This window comes from Geotrypetes seraphini, chromosome 2 (genome assembly GCF_902459505.1).
Source record: "Geotrypetes seraphini chromosome 2, aGeoSer1.1, whole genome shotgun sequence".
Taxonomy (NCBI): Eukaryota; Metazoa; Chordata; class Amphibia; order Gymnophiona; family Dermophiidae; genus Geotrypetes; species Geotrypetes seraphini.
This window is the reverse complement of record NC_047085.1, coordinates 460,233,079-460,259,174: the sequence shown is the minus strand read 5'-3', so window position 1 is coordinate 460,259,174 and position 26,096 is coordinate 460,233,079.

Sequence of the window (26,096 nt, the reverse complement as noted above, 5' to 3'; positions counted from 1 at the left end):
CCTGTAAGAACAGTGAAGTTGTCTGTGTTTGTTAAACTGAAAAAAAGCAGAAGAAACAGCAGCAACAAGCCAAAATTACCTTGAAAACCCCTGTGGGCAGGCGCAAGCTGGAAAACCCCTAACCCTACCCCAAACCTGCCTAGAGCCACTGACCACAGGCCAACCCCCCCATTCGATCCCCAGAGAAATCTCACCCTGGAACCATCCACATGGTGCTTCGTGTGACATCTACACCACTGAACAAGCCCTCTACCCCCTGTTCCCTACCAAGCCTACACCGGAGGAATGGCCAAGAGAGGGCCCAACCAAATGCCAGCCCAGGCTCGCTGCCCTGGCAGCCCCAAAAATAACACATGCTGGAGCTGCGAGGGTGTGACACGAATGTGAAACGTATGGTATGAAAGGATTATTAATATTGAGTGACACTGCCTAGGATCCATGATAGCTGTTACAGGGAAACACAAGTACTATGAGAACTAACAAGGCAAGGAGTTTTCAGCACCTACTGATAATTATGAGAGCAGGTCATTGTCAGCTCAGGCAGGCTAGGAGTTTCTAACACATACTGATTGGTAAACATCCTCCACAAGGAAGGGGATGGGAAACTACCCCACGAGCTAAGCTAGTTGTTTTCAAGACATGCTGATTGGGGATTACCCTCTCAACATGAGGTAAGCACGCGTTTGTATATCCAATCTGGAAAAAGGGGATGGGGAAAAAGTACAATTTAAGGGAGGAAAGTTACCTGTAAAGGAGGGGACATTTCCACTACTGACATGCTGTGTGATGATATTCTGAATAAGCCTCCTGATCGTGGACAAGAGTAATGATGTAATAACCGTGATGATGTAATAACTGGTAACGTATTGATTCAAACTCTGTACTTAATCAATGATTATGGCTAGAAATATTGTATATATGTAATAAAACTTAATTTGTATACTATTTTAATTTCCTGGCATTCTGTCCAGTGCGGAAAGTGACTGAAGGTCTAAAGTGAAGCCTTTTTAAATAGTAATACATTAATTGGCGTAGTCGGCAGGATTTCTCTAAAGAAAACCTGAGCGCTCTTGTGATACAGGAATGTTCAGGAAGAGAGAGAAATCCTCAAAAGAACCTACAGAGGTGCCCAGCTGGACCGAGGCACCGTATAATTTAATAGCACAAGAACTAGCCAATAATCATGGATTAGCAGAGTCATGGGAAAAGGTTCTGGGAAGTGCAGAACCAATTGATCTTGTACAAGTTTAAGAAAAATGCCCCGATAAATCGGGTGATGTAGTTTAGAAATATGCCCCGATAAATCGGGTGATGTAGTTTAGAAAAATGCCCCGATAAATCGGGTGATGTAGTTTAGAAAAAAAAAATTGCCCCGATAAATCGGGTGATGTAGTTTAGAAAAAATGCCCCGATAAATCGGGTGATGTAGTTGCTCTGGGTTCTGGGAAGTGCAGAACCAATTGTTCTTGTACAAGTTTAGAAAAAAAAAAATTGCCCCGATAAATCGGGTGATGTAGTTTAGAGAAATAAAAATGCCCCGATAAATCGGGTGATGTAGTTGCTCTGGGTTCTGGGAAGGGCAGAACCACTTGATCTTGTACAAGTTTAGGAAAAAATGCCCCGATAAATCGGGTGATGTAGTTACTTTGGCTCGAAGGAGCTGGGTATTAACTTCTGCATACCGTATGGTGCACATGCGGTAGAGAGGCGTTGTCTTATGCTGGAATGTAGTGGTAAACTTTGAAGAGATAAGTTAGATCACTATCAAAAGATAGCTGAGGAATCTGCAGTTCATATTGCTGCCACAAAATATAAGAAAAGGCGCGGTCGAGTAAATAGGATGTTGGAGTAAAAGTTCCTTTGTTTGAAAGAGCGAACTGCAAAGGGAGGGATTTTCACCCCCACCTTTTTCCTCCTTCGATGCTATCATGTGAGCTTGATGGCGGGCTTTTTTTTTGAGTTTCTCCTTTGTTCACTAGGCAGAGGGGAGGGGGAAGGAAGGAGGAAAAAAGGAGAGAGACAGCATGGGGTCTGTCTGCATTTCTACGAATGTTGCAAAAACAGGGATCGATATTTAAAATATGCTTAAATATTAACAAATTATGGATTTAAATGTAGGAACTTGTAATGAAATTAATAATGTAAGCAAGGAACCAAAGGGTTTATGGATAAAAAATTTAGGAGCTGTTTGCCTGATGTAGCCTGAATTTTTTTTCTTTTCCTTGTTTCTTTAAGAGATGGTTAAAAGCAGGGAGATAGTCTGTAGAACGAACGTACAAGAATGTGGAAGAAAGCTTTGTGAGACGTGTTAAGGAGTCATTGTTTGTAGACTGGCCGCGGACTTATCAGCAGTTCGTTTGATACACAGACAAATTGTCTGAAATAAGGTTTCCGGTTTGTTTGGGGAACGTACCGAAACAAAATGAAAAAGGGTAGGAATACATTTGTGTAATTATTAAAACAGACAGTCAGAAAGGCATATATTTAAGAAAGGAGAGAAGCAGCCCTGCCGGACTCCTATCACTTTCCTGTGGACTCAATTTTGGAGATGCAGGATAAGGGAAAGAAGTCAGACTCTAAATTCAGCTTGAGGTACAGATAGAGCAAGATAGTAAATTACATGAGTTTGACATATTGACATACAAACTAAGAAAGGGCAGTTGGATTTATTAATTGATCATATGAAAAAGAAGGGATGGGAAATAAATCCAACAAAAATACAAGGACCGGCAACGTCGGTAAAATTTTTAGGAATTCAGTGGAATAGAGGATATGGGGAAATCATTGAGAAAGCAAAACGAAAAATATTAGATTTTCCCACTCCAAAGAATATACAAGGTAACTAGTAAAAAATATGAGTTTATGTGGGGAGAAGAACAGCAGGTTGCTTTTGAAAATGCTAAATAAGCCATACAGACCGCTGTAGATTTGTGGCCCATGAGAGAGGGGGAAGTGGAATTCTATTAATCAAATGCATGCTAATTGGTCATTATGGAAAAAACAAAGTGGGAAACGGGTACCCTTAAGATTCTGAAACAGGAAATTCCCGGAAGCAGGTGAAAAATATATTCCCTTCGAAAAACAACTTTTAGCATGTTATTGGGCGTTGGCTGAGACCGAACAGATTACCTTAGGTCATACAGTACTATTGCGACCACAAATTCCAATTATGCAATGGGTAATGTCTGATCCCAAGTCAAATAGAGTAGGATATGCTCAGGAACAAAGTATTATTAAATGGAAATGGTACATTTCTCAAAGAGCTAAAATAGGTGAGCATGGGGTAGCTACTTTGCACGAAAAAATAGCTAATATTCCTAACGGAGAGCTGGAAATCATAAAGCCAGTATATGCTCATGAATCCCCAGTGAAATGGGGAGTGGGATATCTTTTTACTGACTCCTGGTCGGTCGCTAATGGTCTTGCTACATGGTTAATGGGGTGGAAGTCCCATAATTGGTTAACTGTGGGGTAAAGAATTGTGGCAAGACATAGAAAAAATTGTACAGGAGACAATAGTGTCAGTATTTCATGTAGATGCACATATGCCTGTTGATTCAATGGAACGATTGTTTAATTCCCAAGCAGATGCTGCAGCTACCATTTCTGTAACAACTACTAATGAAATTCCTAAGGTGGAAGAATGGTTGGAAAGTACAGCCATTTGGACACATCAGAAAAGTGGACATCTTGGAGAAAAAGCTACTTACAGGTGGGCTCAGGAACGAGGGATTCCTTTGATCTAACATGTGATCAGAAAATGTCCGGTGTGTCAACATATCAAGAACGGGAAGTACCACATAAGGTAATGGGGCACGGGGCGATTTGCCAGCCCAGATTTGGCAAATGGGTTTCATAGGACCGTTACCCGAAAGTCGTAAATGTAAATATATGTGTACTGCTGTAGATTATTATTAGCATTCCCTTGTGCTTCTGCGTCACAATGGAGCACTCTAAGGACTTTAGACATGATTATTCAGTATTATGGTATGCCCTTACAAATACAAACTGATAATGGATCACATTTTACGGGAGGGCAGATAAAAGAATATGCTAAGGAAAATAATATTGAATGGGTATATCACATACCCTATTATCCCCAGGTAGCGGGATTAATTGAACGGATGAATGGACTTTTGAAAGAGGCCCTTAAAAAACTAACTACAGATGACAAATATGGGCAGTGGAGGGATAATGTAACCCCCAATTTGACGATTGGGAAACTGTCCATAGCCAAAATCTGGATTAGCAATCCTAAAGGACCTCCGGAACCAGCGGAGGTGATTGCAATCGGGAAAGATAAGGCTCTCCTTGTAATGAAACCGGGAGTGGAAAAATGGGAATATGTCCCTCAGGAGAAATGTTATTTGAGAGAGTAATAATGTTTTCTGAAACTTGCAGATATACGTGTGCCTTGGAATCCTTGGAATATGGTATGGGGTAAGAGGCGCTGCCCCCGGGCGATGTATTACAGTTAAAGAAGGGGTCGTTACGTCATGGAGATGGAAGCATTCTTCAATGAATCGGAAGCAAGATAACTTCACTTGCAGCGCTAACTCCAGATGTATCATTGCAAATGTGACAACAAGAGACCATACATGGATTACAGAAATTAAAAGCAATGAACACACTAGAAATGAGCAGATATGGAGGACCGTGTTTACCAGAAGTACAATGTAATGATATGTGTAAATATGTAGTGTTACCCCTCATACTGGGGGAACCTCAGAAACAATTTTTCTGAGCACCTAAATTTAACGGACAAATGATTGATATGAATACATTTTGTGACTCCACATTGCAAGGGCGAATTTGTAAATTACAATCAATAATAACAAATGTATTCTGGGAGAACAACTTTTCCGTTCCAAATTGGGATTTAAAGTTGGGAAAGTTAAAAGCTATAATACTAGGAACAAAAGCATCACCAGATTAGTAATTATACTAACCATAATAGTACTTGTTCTGTCCTTGTGGAATTGTTATGTGGTTTATGGACTATGCTGTAAATCAACACGGCCCACGATGGTATCCTATGGCAGTATCACTCAATAAGGACCGAATGTGACACGAATGTGAAACGTATGGTATGAAAGGATTATTAATATTGAGTGACACTGCCTAGGATCCATGATAGCTGTTACAGGAAAACACAAGTACTATGAGAACTAACAAGGCAAGGAGTTTTCAGCACCTACTGATAATTATGAGAGCAGGTCATTGTCAGCTCAGGCAGGCTAGGAGTTTCTAACACATACTGATTGGTAAACATCCTCCACAAGGAAGGGGATGGGAAACTACCCCACGAGCTAAGCTAGTTGTTTTCAAGACATGCTGATTGGGGATTACCCTCTCAACATGAGGTAAGCACGCGTTTGTATATCCAATCTGGAAAAAGGGGATGGGGAAAAAGTACAATTTAAGGGAGGAAAGTTACCTGTAAAGGAGGGGACATTTCCACTACTGACATGCTGTGTGATGATATTCTGAATAAGCCTCCTGATCGTGGACAAGAGTAATGATGTAATAACCGTGATGATGTAATAACTGGTAACGTATTGATTCAAACTCTGTACTTAATCAATGATTATGGCTAGAAATATTGTATATATGTAATAAAACTTAATTTGTATACTATTTTAATTTCCTGGCATTCTGTCCAGTGCGGAAAGTGACTGAAGGTCTAAAGTGAAGCCTTTTTAAATAGTAATACGAGGGCCAGGTCACCCTGCACAACAACTGTAGCAATGCATCCGACTGCCATGTGAGGAGCACCCCCTGTTGTCTACCGACTCTGCTCGGCAAGAGCACACTATGCCCCAGCCATGAAGGCTTTGTCCTACCCCAGCGAGACACACAAGACCACAGTCCATTGTCTCTGTCCCCAAGGCACTCCCACCCCACCAGCTCAGCACCAGGGCACTTCAGTGGCAGGACGGAGACCGCTGTGACCACTACCCCATACATGACAACCAGGCCAACTCCAAGGATCCCACCCACCAAAATATGTCCGGCCAGCCCTTGCCACCTGCCCCGCTGGACTGATGCTCCTCTCACCCGGGCAACCCTGCCATCTCGAAACCATAGGCGATGCTGGAACCCTGCCCCCCCGCCACAACAGAGAACGGGTAACATACCCAAATGCTGCCTCCGAGGATGAACCCTGGGCCTCGGAGGCACAGGTCCTTATACCCCCTCCCATGACGCCTTGCTTCTCCCTTCCTTCCAATCATTTTTTGTCTCATCTGAGGGAAGCTGAGTTTCCCTCGCACCTCCTGCTTCTCCCCTTACCCAACTACCCTAACCAACAGCCTTACCGAGCTGACTGTCCATGTGCGACCAACTCGGGCCATCCAGCCCATTGTTATGGTCGCCCATTGAGACCAGCTCTTGGTCTCTTGTTCATGATATATCTCTCTTCATTGCAGCATAAATAAAGGTGGTTTACAATCAAATCTAAAATAAAGTAGAAATTGAACTCAATTATTAAAAAAAGGACAGAGTCATACAATCATACAAGATACAAATAATTTAAAACCAGGTGCTGCAAGGAGAGACTCTCTGGTTCCTCCGCTATTAGGAGGTTAACAAGCAACAAATGCTTTTTCAAACAGATGCATTTTTAATGCTGCATGAAATTTGGTAAATGATTTTTCTAATCATAAATGAGGTGGCATAGAATTCCATAAAGATGGAGCGATTGCAAAAAGTGAAGCTGAAGCTGAAGTTGGTAGCGAGTTTTGGTGAATAGACATATGTCTCTACCACAACAGACTCCCAAGGAAAATTTTATATTGGGGTGACTGTCTTTAGACAGGAATCCTGCTTACCTGGTCCCAAGACTGAAGGATTTCCCTACATTTGATATTCTTGCATCATGTCTTGAAGGTATTCAAATAGAGTTTGCCATCAGCTGAAAAATTGTTAGAAAAACAACAAACAATGGGCTCCTTTTACAAAGCCACAGTAGAGGTTTCTACCGTGGGCCGCCAGGTAAATGCTCTGATGTTCATAGAAATTCTATGAACTTTGGGGTATTTCAATAAAAGATGTCTTGCTTAATGCTGGTTTTAGGACGAGTTGCACTGTGAGGATCTGTTTAATTAAGGCTACCTAAGATGTAATTATTCATCTGTAATTATTCATCTGTAATTCAAGATGTCTGTATAAGTCTTGTCTGTTTTATTTTGTGTCTGTTACTTTTGTAATGCCGCTTAGGAATAGGCAGTTGATAAATTTTTTAAATAAATAAATACATTTACCTCACCAGCCCGTGATAAAAACCTCTACCACAGCTTTGTAAAAGCCAGCAAATAATTCCAACTTTTTGAAAGCTTTATTTGTAATTGGACAGCTTGACGACAATAACCAAGAAAACGATGATGATGCAAATGATGAATTAGATAACACTACTTCTAATGCAAACGTTAATGACAAAAGTGATGATAAAGTACTCTTTGCTATACCGAAGTATTTCAGTCAGAGATTCTCTTCAACAATTGAACCCATATGCTTCTCTCAATCTCTCCTTCCACATTTTAGGCATCTCCTTCAAGTCCTTCCTCTGCCCCTCCCTTGACCCCTCCACCCTTCTACTTCTCTCCATAAGGCCCAGATTCACTAAAGATAGCATTTCAATCGCTGTTGGCCGATTTTGAAACATCGATTGATTCACTATCTTTTTTGCATGCAAATGATTTGCACGCAAACTCCCCGACTCAATCGCTCAGTGAGTGAGTTGTTGCAGAGCCTTGACAGTAGTGACAGGAGAAGCAGTATCCTGTCACTGCTGTCAGGGCTTCTGTCGCCCGCCCTCCCACCAAACTTATGACAGGAGGGATGCCCAGTCCCCTCCTGCCATCGGCCCCCCTCCTCCCCGCCCACCTGCATTTTGGCTAATCAGGCTCCTCCCTAAGGAAGTCCCTGATTGGTTCAGATGCCTCAGGCCCCTTCCAAGGGAGGAGCCCGAGGCGCCTGAGCCAATCAGAGTCTAAGGCCCGCATTGCATTGCTAGAGGCCGGAGGAGCAGGAGGGACTGAGCACCCCTCCTGCTCCCAACCTACAGGTACTGGGGGGAGGAGTGTACTGGGGAGTTGGGCCAGGCCAGGCCAATGACAGTGGGGGAGTTCCCACGGCAGGAGGGAGTTGGCATCCCTTCTGCTATATCTAAGTTGGGGGGGGTGGGGTTCGGCAGGAGGGAGTGGACATCTTTAGTGAATCGGGGGCCTAAGTCGCCTAGAGTCTGCACAGGTATGATGAGCGACACACAAATGGAAGATTAGATTAGATTCCCTTGATCAATACTTGCAGCTCAAGTTAGAAGACATTAATAATATTGCAGCCTTGACTAATTAGAAGGAACTTATTTTATCAGATTGAACACTTTCTTTTAGTGCAATTGTTGAACACCTTTTTAGCTATGCTGGAGTACGGTGTCACAAGCACACTTTCATAAGTAACAGTCATTTTCTAAAATTTAGTTTTACTAAAAGCAAAGTGGATTGAACTGTAGAGTGGAAAAGTTGGGATGAAAAATATTAGCAATAGTTCTTGTAGTTATGGTTCTTTTACTTTTTACTCAAAAAATTAATATATTAGGCAATAACCCTTTTATTTAAGTTCATTTTTAAATGTATTTTTCACTGTATTTCAATGTATTTTTCACTGTATTATTTTAAATATATTTTTACTTAAGTATTAAAATAAACATTTAATTTACTTTTACTTAACTACTTTGAACTAATACTTTGAACAACACTGGTTGCTGTATTGATCTCACATCTCCTATATAGATAAATGAATATTTTTCAGTTCTAAAATAAATGGATACCTTCAAAAATGACAAAAACTCCTCTTACTCACAAAAATAAAATAAAATAAGGCAAACAGGAAAAACAATTGCCTTCTTCTGTGGAAGCTCCCAATCTGGCACAGATTTCAGTGGAAGAAATGTAGGTTTTTCAGCTCCCTGTGATCACTGGTGATCTTTGAGCTTTTAACATTGATGCCATCCAGCTCCTACCTGCACCCCACTGAGATAAAGAAAAGAAATTCAGGCTGCAGATACTTTTGGGGTTTTTCCCCTCTTAATTATTTTCTCAACATAAGGTCTTCTTTGGGGGTGGGAGGAGGAGGGTGGAAAAGTTAATCAGGAACCCCCTGTGCCCATTTCAGCACATGCTGTACATGTGTTATAGTAAGTGATTCAGTCAGTACCACATCAGGTATTCTGCTCAGCATGGGGGAACACCTGTGTCACCCTGGTGCTTTATAGATATAACACTGCCGTGTGGGGATAAAAATGTCAGATGTCTCATTGTTACCTTAATACTTGTACATCTCTACTGACACATAGCACCATTTTCATCAAGTTGTCCTTGAAATGTGCTTGAATTGCATTTCTCCTTCTCTTCATAGGCTTTGGCTAAGGTTAGTCTTCAGCACCAACACTGGTCTAATCAATCTGAAATTTGTCCTGCTGTACGAAACCAACTTCTGTTAATGTTTTCAAATGTGAGGCATTTCTCTCTATTTTTGCATGATTTTTTAAATTGCATTTTATTTGTGCATCTTTAGTTTTCAATGCCTTAGAGCCGTGGTTCCCAACCCAATCCCCTGGGCACACCCAGCCAGTTGGGATTTCAGGCTCTTTGCAATGAATTGCATGAGAGAGATTTGCAGGCACTGTGTCTTTAATATGCAATCTACATGCATTGTGGATATCCTGAAAACCCAACTAAATGGCTTGGTGTTCCCTCAAGGATTGGGTTGAGAAGCACCATTTTTTCTTTATTTCTCCCTTTTGTCTTTTTTTTTTTTTTAATAGATTCTAGAATTCATCTGGTCACAGTGCAGCAGGGATGACTGAATCCTCAAAAAGACAAGTACTTTTTTTGTCACTGATAGTGATATTCTTTCTTTTACTGGAAGCTGTTGAACTTTTTTTGTGCTTTGCTGCTCAGATGATCTCAAGCTTATCTTTCAGCTCAAAGTAACTCTTCAGTCGCCTCCCTCCCTGGTAGAGGAATAGTTCTCGCTCCTCATAGTGCTATATTTAGCTATCCTGCGGAGCTGTGACTTTAGAGTTTATCTGCTTGCCTGTCTATCTGAAACTTTCCTCTGCTGCCACGGTGAGCTTTAATCACACCAAGCTTGAAATCCAACTAAACGGGATCAGGAAATGCTTTCTGTTATCGATCTGACCTGAATAAAAGATACATTCACTCTTAATCCCAAGTCGTCTCACCTGTTCACATTCTTGTGGAAATGTTTTCCTATAAATTTACACACTGTACCTACAGAAGTATTAGTTTAACTATTTATTGACTTTTTTTTCTTTCCTATTATTCATTAAATAAACTATGCTCTCCTTTGCTAACCTTAACTCAAAAGAACATAAGCATTGCCTCTGCTGGGTCAGACCAGAGGTCCATCGTGCCCAGAGGTCTGCCCACGCGGTAGCCCATCAGGTCCAGGACCTGTATAGTATTTTTCGATCTATACCCTTCTATCCCTTTTTACTTCAGGAAATTATCTAATCCTTTCTTGAACCCCGATATCGTGCTCTGTCCTATCACACCCTCTGGAAGCTCATTCCAGGTTTCCACCAAGTAGTGTAGTATGGGTAGGAGGCGCCCCCCTACTCCCTCCTCTCCATCCCCCTGCTTCTTCCATGCCGCTCACGCTACACTTGCGCCCTCCCTTCCACCAGTACCTCTTTAAATCTTTGCCAGGGTAAGCAGCTTCTCCAGCTTGCTGCTCGCACCGGCACTGACTTTTCCTCTGACATCACTTCCTGGCCCCACGACCTGGAAGTGATATCAGAGGGAGCCAGGCCAGTGCGAGCAGCAGGCCAGACTAGTTGCTCACGCTGGTGAAGATTTAAAGAGATACGGGGGGGGGGGGGGGAGGGGTGCAGAGAAAGGAGGGTGTAAGCATGGCATAGGAGGGCGAAGAGGTGTCAGCGCCCCCACCAAGATGGCACCTGGGGGCAGTCCGCCCCTGCCTCCTCCTTACCACATCACTCCTCACACCTGAGCCTCAGACCAGCCCCTAATCTTGCTCATTTCCATTAATGACTGATGGTAGAACTGGGTCTGTGCTGAGTTTTTATTATGCATAACCATGGTTATCAGTTGTTTTTCCCCATTAAGCCACAGCCTTCGCCCTTTATACAGAGATACCAAATTACACAGTACCAGGCTAGAGATTTTGGGAAGGTTTTGGATTTCTGACCACACCATCCTAGTGCATTATGGGACAGTAAGCACTGATTATAATGGGCAGGATCACTATAAATACCCACAATTTTGGGAAATAAGTTCAAAAGTAGGAATGGCTAAACAGTCTCCAGTCTGGAGTGGGGGAGGGGGTAACCTAGCATCTCTGTTTATAACCCATCTATTACAGAGATCCTTTTTGTTGCGTGTTGGGGATGGGGAGTGGAAGGCTGACATGGGCTATAGAGAGATTTGAAGGCGGGGTTGCCCCATTATGCCCCTTCACCTCCCTGATTCCTATCCCCTGTGGGGAAGCTGTTGTGTTCAGTTCTGAACCTCATAGCAGTAGTAGCTGCAGGCAGTAATTGAAGGGACTAAATGGGAACTTATAGCATGCAGGGCCAGCATAACTATTAGGCAGTTGCCTAGGGTAGCACAGCCTAAGTGGGCAGCAAAGAACATGTGGAAATATTAGCAAAATATTAGGTCCTGATAGTCAGAAAAACCTTTTAACTGTCGGGCTGGTGGGCAGATTTTAAACAGCTCATTTACCTAGGTCAGTGGGTCTTGGAAATTGCCAGTATCTGTAAGCGTATTTATCTATGTATAAAACTTGTGTGAAACAATATTGTGAGACAGGTGGTTCTGGAGTGACGATGGTTGCTGAGTTTAATTATTAAAATATCTTGGGCTGGGGGGCTTAAGGGCCTGAGGGGTAGTGCTGGTTCGACGGGTTGCTGTTGCTGTGGTGTTGCCCTGCCTTCACTGGCCGGCATTGGCTCCACCTGCATTTTTACAGTAGCGAGATCAAGTTGCTTTGCTGTCACCGCTGTGTTCTCCTCCTTGCTCCATCCCGGTCGCATCTCACATTTAAATGCAAGAACAGGAAGTACCTCTTCTCAAGTTTAAACCAGGGGCAGTGCTAGTGGCCATTCAAAGAAGGGAGCACAGCAGTGACAGCAAAACGTGAACTTGCTGCTGTGAAGGCTAAGCCATTGGGGCAGATGTTTGGTACCCTTGTGTTTTGTCACCCTGAACCAGGGCTTCAACTGGCTCATGCCTTGAACTGACCCAGCTGAGCACTGTTCCCTCTAAACCAGGGGTGTCAAATTCAATCATATAATGTGCCGAAATCTAAAACATAGGCTAAGTTGAGGGCCAAATTTTTTATTAAGATACTTAGGGGTCCTTTTATTAAGGAACGCTAACCGATTTAGCACGTGCTAAAGATTAGCACACGCTAAATGTGCTTAATCCCTTAGTTTTAGTAGAAGTATAGGGTTACAACCTCTCCAATCCCACGCCAGCTCTGTGATGTAAACAAAATAAATAAAAAAGACTTTTCCTCTCTCTTTTAGGTCCTAGTTCACGTTTGCTAACACCAGCTCTGTCAGGATACACATTTCAAATCTGACATATTGTAATCACAAAACAGAAAATAAAATGATTTTTTCTACCTTTTGCTGTCTGGTCATTATTCAAATCATGTTGGTCCCAGGCTCTAGTTGTCTTCTGATAACTCGCTTGCCAGGGTCTCCTGCCCATTTGTCGTTTTCTTCTTTCTCCGTGCTAACCATCCATCTTCCATCTCTGTCCTCCCCTTCCCTTTCCCTTCCCTCCCCCGGAGGTCTGGCATCTTTCCTTTTTTTCATCTCCGAGCCCACCATCCCCAGATCCACCATCTCTCCTTTTCTCAACTACCCTTTCATCCAGCATCCATCCCTCTCTCCTTCCCCACTACCCACTATTTCAACACTATTTCTCACTCATCAGAGCTTCAGTACGAGTGCAGGGATCTTGATCACCGCTTTCATGAGAGAAGTAAACCAAGCAATCCAGCCACAAGGAAGTGATCTCTTAAATATTATACCACAGCAGGGACTGCTAAATGTAGCAAACTCAGAGATCAGGCAAGTGTGCAATTTTTATTTATTTATTTTATAAATTTATCACCCGCTTAAAACCTAAGCGAGTTACATAAAAAAAATACATAAAATCCATATCAATCAGAGACATCACATTCTAAACGAGGAACAAATCACAACTATTACACACTTCTCATTTCTTCACTTGTTTCCTCATATTCATGTATTCCTGCTCTGTATAAAAGAAACACATAAACGCCTCCACAAATACAGTAAAACCTTGGTTTGTGATCATAATTTGATCCAGAAACATGCTTGTAATCCAAAACACTCGTATATCAAAGCAAATTTCCCCAGAAGAAATAATGGAAACTCAGACGATTTGTTCCACAACCCCAAAACTTTAATACAAAAATACTGTATGCACTTGTATTGCAAGATCTCGCTTGTTTAGAACAGTCACTGCACTCCCGCACCATCAGCTCAGTTACCATGTGCGTAAACTGTACGTACTCGTATTGGAAGACCTCGCTCGTTGATCAAGTTAAAATTTAAGAAAACATTTTGCTCATCTTGCAAAACACTCGCACACCAAGTTACTCGCAATCCAAGTTTTTAAGTGCCTTATGAAACTGGTCATAGTTCTTTAACCGCATAATACCTGGCAACTTGTTCCACACTGATGCTGCTGCTTTTAAAACACTTTTGCATGGATTTGGCCAAAGTGTGTCTGCCTTCCCAGTAGTAAGCAAACAGATAGCACTGAGCGTAGACTGGGTCTCCCTTGACATACCCCCCATAAGAGGAAATATTACAAAGCAAATAATCATTACGCAGCTCAGCACTTCCTCCACACATGAGAAGCAGTCCGAGCCTCTGTTTCAGGGTCAAGGATACATTACAAACAACAACTGACAATTGCTAATTATCACACCATTACAGAAGCTCTCGTATACCACTCTGAATTGACTTCCCAGTCATTAGTAGCGGTATAGAAGCTTTCAGTAAACAATACATATACTCCTTCTGTACCATTCAAGTTTAACTATACAGTATATTAATTGTTGCATTGTAACTCCGACACCAAAATCTACTTATTACATCATGAGGCTCATTTTCAAAGCACTTAGACACACAAAGTACCATAGTCTAAGTGCTTTGAAAATGAGCCCCCATATCACATGCTTAGTGACTTTGCATCAAAGACAGAAGAACAGGATACATCTGCACAGCACAGGTCTTCAGTAAAAGGCTATAACAACGTTAAGCAATATTGTACCAATATTTTAATCTCTTATTTTACTTCAGACTTTATCCATGCAAGTACTGCATAATCAATACATATACAGTCAAACTCGGTTTGCGAGTAACGCGGTTTGCAAGGGTTTTGCAAGATGAGCAAAACACTCTCGCAAATCTTGCCTCGCAAACCGAGCGTTGACTCAATATGCGAGACCCCACCCCGAGAACCTGCATCGCCCCTTCCGCCCGCCCGCCCAAACCCTTACCGCGATCGGGCACCGGCACGCAGCACCAACCCAAGGACGTGCCGGTGCCGAAAGAGCCTGCTGCTGATCTCTGCTCAAGGTCTTCTGGCTCCCGTTCTCTCTTTTGGGGATGTGGAATCGCCCGCGTTTCCATTCATTCCTATGGGGAAGTCACTTTGATATACAAGCACTTTGGTTTACGAGCATGCTTCTGGAACGAATTATGCTCGCAAACCAAGGTTCCACTGTATTCTCAAAATATGAAATTACAGCAGGCTCAAGTTCCAAGCCCCATAATTAATTTCCCTCAGAAGCACACCTTCTTGCCTACCGCTTCCTCTTGCGCTGTCCTTTTTCCTCTTACTGCAAGTACTTGCGATCTGAAACTGATGTACATACTTTTCAACTATTGGGTGGGAAACAATTTTCAGCTCGGAACATTTATCCAAATTGCTCCCCACTTTGTCTGTATTCTTTCAGAGTCTCCAAAGAAAGGCCAATTTCATTTAATGCTACCTTGATTCATGCGCCATGCGATACGACCCTTAAATCATTCTGGATTTATACCCTGGATGCACCATTTGAAAAATCTTGCTCTTTGGCCTTGAATTTCCCTCCTTGGCATAGTAAATCTCACTCTTCGGGATAGTTCACCCTTGGCATCTCTGAGAGCCATTGTTTTATCTCTGGGGATACCTGGATCGATGGAGAACAAACAAGAATTAGTCTCCACAGAAGAACAACATATACAAGGAAGCATTGGTGACCGAGAAGAAGAACAAAAGACTCCTGAGTCCACCATAGTTACAATAAATTTATTCTGGCATCTAATGACAAAATACATTGACTTGGAATTATCATGCTTCAGCCTGGTATCTCTCCTCTCCTATTACTCCCTATACTCCCCCTTCCCCCAGGAACTCTGTTTGTCTGACAAGTCCCTCCCTTTGGAACCCTTCTCCTCTACTGCCAACTCCCTTCTCCATCCCTTCCACCTTGCTGCACTGCATGCCTGGAACAACCTGCCTGGCTTGTTACATGAGACTCTGTCTCTGGTGGTATTCAAATCCAGGCTGAAAGCCTACTTATTTGAAGCTGTGTTTAAATCCTAATCTTACCATCCCCTGTCATCCCCTCTATAGTCCCCTACCACCCCTTCAGCCCCCCTCTAATTCCCTATACGAGCACTATGTTCTGACTCCCCCTTTTGTCCTGTGTGTCGGTCTGTCTTAATTAGATTAAGAACATAAGAAGTTGCCCCCGCTGAGTCAGACCAGAGGTCCATCTTGCCCAGCGGTCTGCTCCCGCGGCGGCCCATCAGGCTTAGTGCCTGAACAGTGGTTCCTGATTAATTTTGTAATTTACCTCTAATCCCATCCCTATAATCTACCTCTACTCTTATCTGTACCCCTCAATCCCTTTGTCTTCCAAGTACCTATCCAAAGCTTCTTTGAACCCCTGTAGCGTGCTCCTGTTTATCACATCCTCTGGTAGCGCGTTCCATGTATCCACCACCCTCTGTGTGAAAAAGAACTTCCTGGCGTTTGTTCTAAACCTCTCCCCTTTCAATTTCTCTGAGTGCCCCCTTGTACTTATTAATCCCCTTAATTTGAAAAATCTGTCCCTGTCTATTTTTTCTATGCCCTTCATGATCTTGAAGGTTTCTATCATGTCTCCTCTAAGTCTCCGCTTTTCCAGGGAGAAAAGCCCTAGCTTTTTCAGTCTGTCAGTATATGAGAGGTCCTCCATGCCCTTTATTAGCTTAGTTGCTCTTCTCTGGACCCTCTCAAGTACCTCCATGTCCTTCTTGAGGTACGGCGACCAGAACTGAACACAGTACTCCAGGTGCGGGCGCACCATAGCACGATACTGTGGCAGGATGACTTCCTTTGTCCTGGTCGTGATACCCTTCTTAATGATACCCAACATTCTGTTTGCTTTCCTTGAGGCCATGGCACACTGCGCCGATGCCTTCAATGTTGTGTCTACCATCACTCCCAGGTCTCTTTCAAGGTCGCTCACCCCTAGCGCTGATCCCCCCATTTTGTAAGTGAACATTGTTTTTTTTTCCCCTATATGCATGACCTTGCATTTCCCTATGTTGAAACTCATTTGCCACTTTTTGGCCCATTTTTCCAGTGTTGTCAGATCTTTTTGGAGATCTTCGCAGTCCTCCATGTTATTGTCCTTCCGATATAGTTTGGTGTCATCCGCAAATTTAATTAGCTAATTTAAGATCGTAAGCTCTTTTGAGCAGGGGCCGTCTTTTGCAAGTCCAATGTACAGTGCTGCGTGTCCTTTATAATGTGAACAACTATAAAAATGTTGAGAAATGATATAGACTACTAAAATTGAAAAATGAAATAGGCAAAGGACAAACATATCTGAAATGAGCTAAATCCTTCATCAGACCTTTAATCCTTTAAAATTTCCCTTTCTTGATGTCTGGAATAAATCAATAGCTGTAAATAACGATGGCTTTTAAATTAGTAAACATCAGCTCTAGACATAGAAAATCAAACAGCAATAACATCTTTGATCACAGAAATATGAGATTCTCACTGTTAGTCCTATATTCATAATGAAAAAGTACATGTAAGGAACATATAGTTTAACTTCTCTAACAAACAGTAAACAAAGGAGCGATCTAGGATGGCTACGCCTCTCTTCACCCCTGGCGTGCCCATGTACTGAGTTAAGTAGCTAGCCTGGATTGTTGCCATGCTGGTTGTTTTAAAGTGCATTAGAGGTTAACAAGGGTGTGAGCTGATGTCTTACGTGTGTTAAAACCCGTGTTGGCTGCTTTAGGCAGCTTAATAAAAGGGCCCCTTTGAGTGAAGTACATGAATAGTTTAGAACTAGGGTAAAATGTAATGAAAAGGCCTATTATGGTTTTAAAATTGATTTGAAATCACTTAACGTCCCATTGTCACAGTTGCTGAAGCAAGCCAAAACATCACAGTCTCCTAGGAAACTTCGGTGATAGAGCTCGGAGAGATTAAGGGTGACTGCAGAGCTGAATAGATGTGTTTTTGTATTGCTGCCACAGATAAGGAGAAAAGGCATGGGCATAATTTAGTGGTTCTCAATCGAATCTTTGGGACATACCTAGCTCGTGAAGATTTCAGGATATCCACAATGAACATGCATGAGATTGACATTATAAACCACTTTGATCTTTGGCTAGTTATTTAATTGCAGAATATTACGTCTTAAAATAAACATAAACATGAGATAAATTTGTATACTTCCTGTTTTATATGCAAATCTACAGTATCTCATGCATATTCATTTTAGTATCACCAAGGGCATAGCCAGCCCTCTAATTTGGGAGGGAGCTCAGGGATAGACTGGGGGAGGGGGCAACAAATTTCTTCTCTTTCATCCCCCCTCTTTACTTTCTATTCCACTCCTTTCCAGTGGCGTACCAAATAGACTGAATTACAATAGTCTAGCTGAGTAAGCACTGTAGATTGTACCAATACTGAAAAATGTTCTTGATGGATCTAACTTTCCTCAACATACATAGACTAGAAAAACACTTTTTTGTCAAAGTATTTATCTGTTCATGAAATGAAAGTGATGAATCAAGGATTATACTCTAGAAGAAAAAACTATGTGCAATGAGATACCTGTATTCAGTATAACAGAAGTAGGAAGTTTTTCTAATCTTGGTCCAACCCAAAGCAATTTGGTTTTAGCAGCGTTCTATTTCATTTGGATGGGCAATGCCCACATTGTAATAGTGTAGAAGTGACTTTATAGAGGGAGTGTGACTATAGGACAAAGCGAACTTTAAGTAAAATTAGTGAGGCTTCACTTATACTGCTGAAGTGGTGCTGAGAAGCAATGGAGATCCCACTGGTCTACCAAACTACTGAAAGTGGACCTCTGGTTGGTGGATTATCTCTAGAGGTGAGAGGCATTGAGAAATAGGGAAGAGATGAGTCTTTTTTTTTTTTTTTTATTCTTTATTCATTTTGAAAACTTACAGCAAGCGTATAGGAATATATCATTAGTAACAACAATAACACTTGTAATTCTCATATAATTCTAAAAACATAAAAATTATATCCCGTCCCACCCACCTTTTTTCAAATATTATAATCAATTATATCATAAATATAATATAAACATATAATTTAGTGAAATTTCCAGAAAAACTCCCCCCCCACCCCCCTCTATGAGATGAGTCTTTCTGAAAGGAAAATATATCCAGAATAAATTTTGTTAAGAGACAGATAGAAGCTGTGTGAAAGCACAAGGGTGAATGGAGGTGTAATTGGGAAAGAGCTATCGCTTAGGGCTTAGAAGGGTGGATGCAGAAAGCTACTGTAGGCAGCATTGCACAGTCAATGAAAGCTCAAACTGTGGATATAAACCAGATGGTGTATACTTAAGTGTGCTGAGATTGCTGATGTAAAGTGCAGATGGGGGACTTCAGATAGGGAAATCTTTGAATTGAATTATATTGTACTGGAAAGTTGGTGCTCACCAGGGTATCCTGTGAATAGGGCACTCTTTAGCACTGCTCACAGCAAAGAATTGCTTTTAGGCGCCATCGACTCGTGACTAGTGACTTGGTGAATTGCGGATCTAAAAAGAAATCGGTTTTGTCCGGAAAGGTCTTCCAGCATCATCCCCATGGTGGTTTTCAACGTGTCCAGCCATCTGATTGCAGCTCGCCCTCTTCGCCTGGTTCCTTCGATCTTCCCAAACATGATGTCCTTCTCCAGTGATCTCTCTTTTCTGACGGTGTGACCAACATAAGACAGTCCTAGCCTCATCATTTGGGCTTCGAGTGACATAGCTGGTTTGATCTCTTCCAAAATTGATTTGTTAGTTCTTCTGGCGGTGCTCTGAGTGTCGGAGCAGCGTCGGAGCATTTAGCGCACTGGGATGTGGTGGAAACCTGTACCGGGTTAATTAATTATAGAGTAGTAGGTATCCTGAAGGACGTTGCTTTGGTGACTGCTACTTCAGAGGCCAAAGAGCTGCACATCAGGTGCCCACAGCAAGCATGAAGAGGATCCACCACACAAAAATTGAGAAGACAAATGGAAAGATGTCATTGTGTAGCCCTTGGGGACTACATACAATAATAGAAACAGACATATACATTCAAATATATATTTTTACTTATCTGGAAAATTACAATTATATATTTTGAAGAAATCTTTGGGAGACTTGAAAAGTAGACTTTTAAGATTTAACTACTTCTAATGAAATGTGGGGAGTGTGTGGCACAGTGGTTAGAGCACTGAGGTTGTGGGTTTAAATCCCATACTGTTCCTTGCAGTGGCGTACCTAGGGTATGTGGCACCCGGGTCCCATCATTTTTTGACACCCCCCCCCAATGTAAAAAAATATTTTTTGTAATGACCATGAAACGGAATAAATAGTCAGAATAGAAACAGGCAGTGAAAATTTTCTTATATTCCAAACATAACATAACATAAATTATGTCTGAATTGTCATGACATCAGAAGTACATATGGAGTAGTTGCAGGTGATGCTTGGGACAGTTCTGATTGTGTTAGTTCGGTTTTATGTGTTTTTTGAATAAAAGGGTTTTTATTTCTTTTTTGAAGGTTTTGTAGTTTGTGGTCGAGGTCAATAGGTTGTAGAGTTGGGGGTCGAGTGTTGCAGCTCGAATGGCTTGGAGGTTGTCGAACAGTTTTTTTCTTTTGACGTTTTTGGTTGGAGGGTGTGTGAATGGTGCATGAGTTCTCCTATGTCTGGTTGAGGTGGATTAAATTATTTAGCTGAAGAAATTAGTTACCCCCTCATCCCACACACATTAATTCTCTTCCATTTTTATTCCCATTATAAAAAACACTGATAAGTTCTCAGAAAAAAAATACATTAAAATAAGAAGTGAAAACAAAGGCCCCTACAGATGAGAACATAACATAAGAATAGCCTAACTGGGTCAGACCAATGGTCCATCATGCCCAGTAGCCCATTCTCATGGTAGCCAATCCAGGACACCTGGTCAAAACCCAAAGAGTAGCAACATTCCATGCTACCGATCCAGGGCAAGCAGACACTTCCCCCATGTCTTAATAACAGATTATGGACTTTTCCTCCAGGAATTTGTCCAAATCTTTCTTAAAACCAGCTACACTATCTGCTTTTACCATAACTTCTGGCCACTTCATTTTTAAGTTTAGATCTTTCCTTTCAAACAGAGACCTTGCTAGATGTCAAATACAGCACAAGGTAACTTCACATGGACTTAGTTGTGCAGGAAATGTGAATCTCCTCATACACCCACCATATAGTGCAAAAATGTGCAAAGGTCTGTTTTTTTCTTTCGATCACTACATAGCCTAATGCCACACAAGCAGCGCTGTTACAAACATATTCTGTAGGTCAATGCTAAGGATAACAAAGTTTCCTTCCTTGGACCAGAAGGAGATACTGATAAACCACTGGAAGAGATCCCAAAACAACACCCAAAGACCCACTCAGTGTGTGAACCAGTTGAGTGGAGTGGAGTGGACTAACTGAGGGGTGGAAATGGGCCCGGAGTTTGCTCAGCAGAATTTCCCAGACCACCTCTTCCTCTCAACACATTGACACGCTGCCACCACCACCACTAGGAACACCTCACTGGGTAGGCCAGCTATGCTATAAACTTTATAAAACATTATTATATTTTCTTATAAAGCACATATTTTAACTGAACTCTCTGACATCCTCAGCCTTTCCATTCACAAAAATAGAAGGAAGAAAAGTTCCCATTTCCTGCTGTCTCATGTCCCCGGCCTAAACAATATTTTTTTTCTGCAGACCCTTCAAAAGTCTGACCAAATCCTTGTTTCACTTGCATTATAAAGTACTGAGGATGCCATCTCTCCCCAATCCCAGGTCCTAAAGTCTAAGATAGTAGCGCAAACTAATGCTGCCAGACTCAGGATAAAAAATTTCGATTCGATTCAGCCTATTGAATTGGTTTTTCAATTCGATTTTCCTGCCCAGTTGGGTGATTTTTTTCAAAACTCCTGGTGGGTTTTATAGCTTTTTCACCCCCTTTGGCTTCTCCTAACCACACTGGCACTGTGGTGTAAATAAAATAAAGAAACAAAAAGGACTTTTCCTCTCTCTGTTAAATCCTAGCTCACGTTTGCAGTCCAACACCAGCTCTGTCAGGATACACATTTCAAATCTGACATATTGTAATCACAAAACAGAAAATAAAATTAATTTTTCTACCTTTTGTTGTCTGGTTATATTTCAAATCTTGTTGGTCCAAGGCTCTGGTTTTCTTCTGATAACTTGCTTGTCAGGGTCTCCTTCTTTCTTCTTTCTGCATGCTAACCATCCATCTGCCAACTCTGTCCTCCCTTTCCATTTCCCTTCCCTCCCCAGGAAGTCTGGTATCTTTCCTTTTTTTCATCTCCCTCCACAGATCCACCTTTTCTTAACTACCCTTTCATCCGGCATCTCTCCCTCCTTCCCCACCACCCCAGAGTCCACCATCTCTCCCTTTCTTTTCCCAATTACCCTCCTATCCAGTATCTCTATCCCTCCTCCACACCATCCCTTGTGTCCAATTTCTCTCCCTTTCTGTTCCTTCCCTCCCTCCCTAAATCCCATGGCCCATCATCTCTCTCCCTCTCCTCTATTTTCATACCCATTATTTCTTCCCCCCCCCAAAGTTTGGCATATGCACGTCTCTTTGAACACCCCCTTCCCTCCGTGTACTTCTAAACCAGGGTCCCCCCAAAGGCCTGTCCCCCCTTAAAGGTCTGCCTGTCCCCCCTTGAAGGCCTGCACCCCCCTTGAAGGCCTGTCCCACCCCCTTGTAGGCCTGTCCCCCCCCTTGAAGGCCTGTCCCCCTCTTGTAGGCCTGTTCCCACCCTTGAAGGCATGCCTGCCTGTCCCCCCCTTGAAGGCCTGCACCCCCTTGAAGGTCTGCACCCCCTCCCGAAGGCCTGCACCCCCCCAAAGGCCTGTCCCACCCCCTTGTAGGCCTGTCCCACCCCCTTGTAGGCCTGTCCCCCCCTTGTAGGTCTGTCCCCCCCTTGAAGGCCTGCCTGCCTGTCCCCCCCTTTAAAGGCCTGTCCCCCCCCCTTGAAGGCATGCACCCCCTTGAAGGTCTGCACCCCCTCCCGAAGGCCTGTCCTCCCCTTGAAGGCCTGTCCCACCCGCTTGTAGGCCTGTCCCCCCCTTGTAGGCCTGTCCCCCCCTTGAAGGCCTGCCTGCCTGTCCCCCCCTTGAAGGCCTGTCCCTCCCCTTGAAGGCCTGCACCCCCTTGAAGGTCTGCACCCACCCCCGAAGGCCTGCACCCTCCCGAAGGCCTGCACTCCCCCCAAAGGCCTGTCCCCCTTGAAGGCCTCTCCCACCCCCTTGTAGGCCTGTCCCACTCCCTTGTAGGCCTGTCCCCCCCTTGAAGGCCGCCTGCCCCCCCCTTGAAGGCCTGCACCCCTTGAAGGTCTGCACACCCCCCCAAAGGCCTGTCTCCCCCGAAGGCCTGTCCCCCCCCTTGAAAGCCTGCCTTGCCCCTTGAAGGCCTGCCTGTCCCCCCCCCTTGAAGGCCTGCCTGCCTGCCTATCACTCCCCTCCCCCTTGAAAGCCTGCCTGCCTGCCTGCCCGCCCGCCCCACCCTGAAGGCCTGATGCCCCGACCCACCCCGAAGGACCGTTCGCCCCCCTGGCCTCCCTGCACCACCTATGAAGCAGCTGCAGCAGGATCGCGATTTCAGCGATCCCTGCGCTGCTTAGGCGCTGCTTCCTGCGCCGCGGTCCCGCCCATCCTCTGATGTCAGAGGAGGGGCGGGACCGCGGCGCAGGAAGCAGCGCCCAAGCAGCTCAGGGATCGCTGACGTCGCGATCCTGCTGCGGGCTGCTTCATAGGTGGTGCAGGAAGGTCAGTGGGGCGAGCGGTCTTTCGGGGGTGGGGGGGGGACTGAACGGCAAGGCCGGGAGCACCCCCTTAGGGCTGGCACCCGGGGCGGACCTCACCCCCCGCCCCCCCCCTTGGTACGCCACTGGTTCCTTGTGACCCTGGGCAAGTCACTTAATCCCCCACTGCCCCAGGTACATTAGATAGCGTGTGAGCCTTTCAGGACAGATAAGGAAAAAGGCTTGAAGTACCTGAATGTAAACCACTTAATAATAATAATAATTATTATTATTAAACCACTTAGATCATATAAGTGGTATATAAGTGGTATATAAATACTAAATACCGCCCCGGACATCCTGTATTCATGCATGAGATTTTTGTTACCGACAATCATCACTTTACATTTATCTACGTTGAACCACATCTGACATGTTGATGCCCATTTCTCGAGCCTGATTATGTCACGTTGCAGATCTTCGCAATTCTCCTGCGTCTTCCCTACTCTGAATAACTTTGTATCGTCCGCAAATTTAATCACCTCACTCGTCATACCTATGTCCAGATCATTTATAAAGATGTTGAAGAGCACGGGTCCAAGCACCGAGCCCTGTGGCACTCCACTGATGATGCTCTTCCAGTCTGAGTATTGTCCATTTACCCCCACTCTCTGTTTCCTATGCTCCAGCCCCCATTTGCATGCCCTAATCAGTGTGTGGGATTATAGGGCACAAGCTTCTCCATTATATAATGGGTCTTGATCATTCTGAGTTTGATAAGGTAGTATTGCAATCTTTAAATTTCACTCTAAATATCACTAGAAGTTTCCTTAGTGAATTTGTCGGCCTGCATGCAAACGGACATGGATCGGACATGGATAGAAGGTTAGTGAATCTAGCCTAAAGTGCCATATAGTGCGTGCACAAATTGGTGCAAACAGCCAATTTGCGCATGCAAATTAAATGTTTAACATGCCAATCAGCACTCACAGTTACCAATTATCTCCTAATTGGCACTTATTACAAGTTGTGCACTCAACTTGATAGGCACATTGTATAAAATGGTATGTGTCATTTCTACAGTGTGAATCTCATAAGGGAGCATGGACAGAGGAGGAGCATGGGCAGATCATGGGCATTTCTTAAAGTTAGGTAGACTCTTATAGAATACGTCCACTCTGTGCACAACTTAGGCATAGGCATTTAGGCCTGCTTTTCCTTGGCCTAAATGGGTGAGCCTAAATGCTATGCGAGATTCTACATATAGCAGGAAACTTTTATAGAACTGCGCTAAGTGCCGTGCTGATCGGCGCCAATATTTTTGGCACCATATATAGAATTTGGGCCAGGTTCTATAAATTGTATCTTAGGTGCAGCTAAGCATCCTAATTGATTTTGCCTAGCGATGCCTAACTAAACTCCCTGAGTACTGCATTGCACAAAACTGTGGGCAGTGGCTCCTCGCGCACGTCCCACGCCTCATCTGGAAGCCTTCCCTCTGATGTTGTGACATCAGAGAGAAGGCTTACGGTTCAGGCGCAGGACACGTGTAGGAGCCTTTTCCCACGGCTTTGTGCACTGCAGCACTCAGGGAGCCGGCCCGAAGATGCCGCGTTGATCGCACCATGGACCAGCGGCTGAAGAATACTGTCTTCTGCCCAAAGGACGTGCCGGCCCTGTGGACTGGCAGAAAATTTCTGCGGACCGCTACCGGTCCACGGACTGGTGGTTGAAGAACACTGCTTTAGAATAATGATTGAACATATTTACAATCTTAGTGATCTCTCTCTTTTTTTCTCAGTATGTCTGAGACTCTGAGCTGTAATTAGGAATTACAGTAAAACCTTTGATTGCAAGTAACTTGATTTGCAAATGTTTTGCAAGACAAACAAAACATTTTATTACATTTTAACTTGATATACAAGCAATGTCTTGCAATACAAGCACTTACAGTATACATACACATTACAACTGAGCCGATGGTTCGTCTCTCTCTGACGCTGCAGGAGTGTAGCTACTGTTCTAAATCAGCGAGGTCTTGCAATACAAGTACGCATAGTATTTTGTATTAAAGTTTTGGGGTTGTGGAATGAATCGTCTGAGTTTCCATTATTTCTTATGTGGAAATTCGCTTTGATATATGAGTGTTTTGGATTACAAGAATGTTTTTGGAACGAATTATGCTCATAAACTAAGGTTGTACTGTACTTAGAAACTCTTCGGCACAATTACTCGTACATAGCTTAAAGAACTTTAAATAATTATTTCCCAGATTTATTCTTGTTTAACATTTTTTATTGATTTTTTCTTCATATAACAACAAGTGTGTCATAAAGATTCAAACAGTTACTTTAAGTATACACTTGATATCTCCATAACATATTGTACATATAACATATCTTATATAATCCTTACTATAATTTTAGACATCATATAAAAATTTAATAATTTTATCAATTATTATTCAATTATGAATCCCTTTCCCTCCCCTTAATTTGTTAGTTGCACACAAGATAACAACTATTATGATAATTTATTTATAATTTATGATAAAGAGAATAAAACCTACCCCCCTCCTTTATCAAGTATCTTATTATGGGAAAAATTATATCAATCATTACAAAAATCTGTTAATGGTCCCCAAATCTTCTTAAACTTATCGATATATCCTTTTTG